Source organism: Meriones unguiculatus, chromosome X (assembly GCF_030254825.1).
Source record: "Meriones unguiculatus strain TT.TT164.6M chromosome X, Bangor_MerUng_6.1, whole genome shotgun sequence".
Lineage (NCBI taxonomy): Eukaryota > Metazoa > Chordata > Mammalia > Rodentia > Muridae > Meriones > Meriones unguiculatus.
The window spans coordinates 123,174,078-123,177,832 of NC_083369.1; the positions used below are offsets into that span (position 1 = coordinate 123,174,078).

Below are 3,755 nucleotides of genomic sequence, written 5' to 3' on the forward strand. Positions count from 1 at the left end.
CTCAAAGTTTAATGCCTCTACTACTGACAGTATGTGACTGGATGAACAAGTTTTCTTGTGCACTGAATATGGGTGAGGTTGAATAAATATTAATTATTGGCTCCTTTGAGGCACTTACGAAGATGTAAAGCAATACAGAAATGTTTCTGTGTTGGGCCTGATAAGACCTGCTGTATCTACCTGAGCCTGAATCAAGTATGGAGACCTGTCTTTAGCTTCTGATTTAAGAGGCACCACTTCTGGGCAAAAGTGATTCAGTATATCTGCCTTAAAATCAACCCTGCCTGGTAACTGTTAGGTGGAGTTTTGTCACTGGCCCACTTCTCCTTGCACCACTTAATCTCACCCTCTACGTCATCTTACCTCACTTCCTTAACCCTGCCTCCTGACCCAAACCTATAAGAAGGACCACTTTATTCAATAAACCAAGTTCCTGCTTCGACAGATCTTCCAGCTCGGTGGTGTTTTATTTCCTGGGGCATCTGGGGAGGTCTGGGCCATCGACACTCATCATCCAGCTCAGGCAGGGAGGGTACCCAACTGGACTGACTGGCCACCCTCCTCTCAGCTCCACCTGCTGGATATCGACCTGATATTCCTGCTTAATGTATTTAAGCAAGAGGTCTCTAAAGTCTAACTGATTCCATTACACTGATTTTTTCTATCAGTTTGATCAACATAACCCTGGATGTGTCAATTTTTTATCTATAAATTTGCATTTCAGTACTCCTATGTATTTTATGAAGTTATGGTGAATATTTGAAAAGATACAGCATGTGAAGCATTTAGAATATTGATAAACTAGAAGCCATAAAAAATTACTAACCCTTAGAACGTTACCCAAACCTTTCTTCGTTTTTGGCTTCTTTCTGTTCAAGTGGTTTCATTGTAAATTGGCTCAGGACACTAAATTCTATCTCTTTGTTGTTTAGTTGAGTGGTCATTTATGCATGGCTTTCTTTTTTTGCCATTTAAATTGTATTTAGAATAGTTTTACAAACTATAAGAAAACATGTACAGTTTATAATGATCAGGTCAAGATGATTCTTTTTTTCGATTCTTTTTTTATTAATTACACTTTATTCACTTTGTATCCCCCCAAAAACCCTTCCCTCTTCCCCTCCTGATCCCAACCTCCCACCCCCTTCTTCACGCATTCCCCTCCCCAAGTCCAATAATAGGAGAGGTCCCCCTCTCCTTCCTTATGATCTTAGTCTATCAAATCTCATCAGGATGGCTGCATTGTCATCTTCTGTGGCCTGGTAAGGCTGCTCCCCCCTCAGGGGGAGGTGATCAAAGAGCAGGCCAATCAGATTATTCAGAGGCAGTCCTTCTTCCCATTACTGTGTAACTCACTTGGAACTAAACTGCCTTGGGCTACATCTGTGCAGGGGTTCTAGGTTATCTCCATGCATGGTACTTGGTTGGAGTATGAGTCTCTGGGAAGACTCCTGTGTTCAAATTTCTGATTCTGTTGCTCTCCTTGTGGAGTTCCTGTCCTCTCCAGATCTTACTATTTCCCACTTCTTACATAAGATTCCATGCACACTGGCCAAGAGTTGGCCATAAGTATCAGCATCTGCTTTGATAATCTGCAGGGCAGAGCCTTTCAGAGGCCCTCCGTGGCGGGTTTCTAGATTGTTTCCTGCTTTCTTGTTCTTCTGATGTCCTTCTTTGCCTTTCAGGATGGGGATTGAGCATTTTAGTCAGGGTCCTCTCTATTGATTAGTTTCTTTAGATGTACAGATTTTAGTAGGTTTATCCTATATTACATGTCTCTATGATTGAGTATATACCGTGTGTGTCTTTCTGCTTCTGGAACAGCTCACTCAAGATGATCCTTTCCAGGTCCCACCATTTACCTGAAAATTTCATGATTTCCTTATTTTTCATTGCTGAGTAATATTCCATTGTATAGATGTACCACAATTTCTGCATCATTCTTCAGTTTAGGGGCATACATGGCTTTCTTGAGGCACTTCATGTAGATAATCACTTCACCTTGTGGAAATGTGAAAAGTGGGGATTGGATCAGTTTTTTTTGAGCTTTCTTTTTGCCTTTAGACTTCATGAGTTTTTCAGATTAGTGAATGATAACAGCTGTAATTTGTGTAGTTGTGGCTCAAATACATGTCTGACTACTTTGTATGTGTCAGTACAATTCTTATAGTACCTATGAAAAACAGAAACTGATGAAATAGTTCCAGAAAGCTCAGGTAGGAAAGACATGAAGATTGTGAGCTGTAAATACAGGATGCTCCATTTCTTCCATGTATCCATTTAGTAATATTTACTAGTCTCTCACCATGTATCAGGCTCTTTTTTAATTGCCGGTTTATTTAATAGGGAATGAATGTAACCTTGGGCTGTCTGGCTCCAACACCCAATTCTGTTCTACAATGTAGTGTAATGCACTGATGGGCTTTTGTGTCATGCTGCCATTTAACTGTGAAGATGAATTTTCCACTAAAAGTTTTAGCACAACCATGAACCAAGGAAACTGAACTACTATCTCTGGATTCATCCTCCTGGGACTCACAATGGGATCAGAGAAGCAGCTGCTCATCTTCACACTGTTTCTATGCATTTATCTGTTCACTGTGGTAGGAAATTCACTTTTCATTCTGATTATCATCAGTGATACCCACCTCCAAAGCCCCATGCACTTCTTCCTTGCTAATCTATCCTTCACTGATGTCTGTTTCACAATGACCATAGTCCCTAAAATGTTGGCACACATTCAAAGCCAGAATCCAACCATCTCCTTTGGAGGATGCCTTACACAAATGTATTTTTTTCATGCTCCTGGTGGACCTGCACAATTTCTTTTTGACAGCCATGGCATATGACTGATACATTGCCATATGTCACCCATTACACTAAGCTGCACTGCTGAATCCCAAGCACTGTGCCCTGTTGGTTGGGATTCCCTGGGTTATCTCTGACCTCATCTCAGCACTGCATCTCAACCTGGTGAGACACTTGCCTTTCTGTGATCAGAGAGTAGCCCCACACTTCTGTGATCTGGAACCCATGTTAAGGCTTGTTTGCTCAGACACTCAAATAAACAAGTTACTCATCTTCATTGTCAGAAGAAGAGTTGTTTTCATCCTCTTATTTTCATTCTTGTTTCCTCTGCACTTATTGGCACTGCTGTGTTTGATGTTCCATCAGTAAAAGGAAGTAGAAGACATTTTTCTATATGTGAGTCCCACCTCTCAGCACTGCCCCTCTTCTATGGGTCTCTTATTGGTTTCTACTTTCTCCTAGCAACCAGCTACTCAGCAGAAAGGGGTAAAGTGACTGCCATATAGTTGTAACACCCACAATGAACCCCTTCATCTACAGTCTAAGAAACAAAGAATGAAAAGGGCACTGAGGAGGCTATTCAGCAAGAAAAGCTTTTTTTTTTTTGAGTTGGTAAACTCTGCTACACAGACATCTTTATCAACTTTGAAAAACCTAGATAGTTGCAAAAGGGATACAGGGACTTAGGTTACAACATATCCTTAGCAGTTTCCTTCCCATCAAATTCTTAGCTTCCCTTCTGTCTCAAGATTCTTGTTCCTAGACATTTCATTGCAGTGAAAAGAATTACAACAGCAACGCAAAACAGCAGTACTCCTTTATTTTATTTGAAAACCTTTCTTTATTGTTTACATGAAGAATGTTGTTTAGGGGAGTCCAAGATGGTGGTAACCAGCATGAACCATATCAGAGAAGCACAGGATACAAAACCCTGAAATTGGTGAGTG

General features: G+C 40.8%; 1 pseudogene; it reads left to right on the forward strand.

Moving 5' to 3' along the window:
• The first annotated feature begins 2,432 nt into the window (after nt 1-2,432).
• On the forward strand, nt 2,433-3,495 carry LOC110543288 (olfactory receptor 1468-like; annotated as a pseudogene).
• The last annotated feature ends 260 nt before the right edge of the window (nt 3,496-3,755 follow it).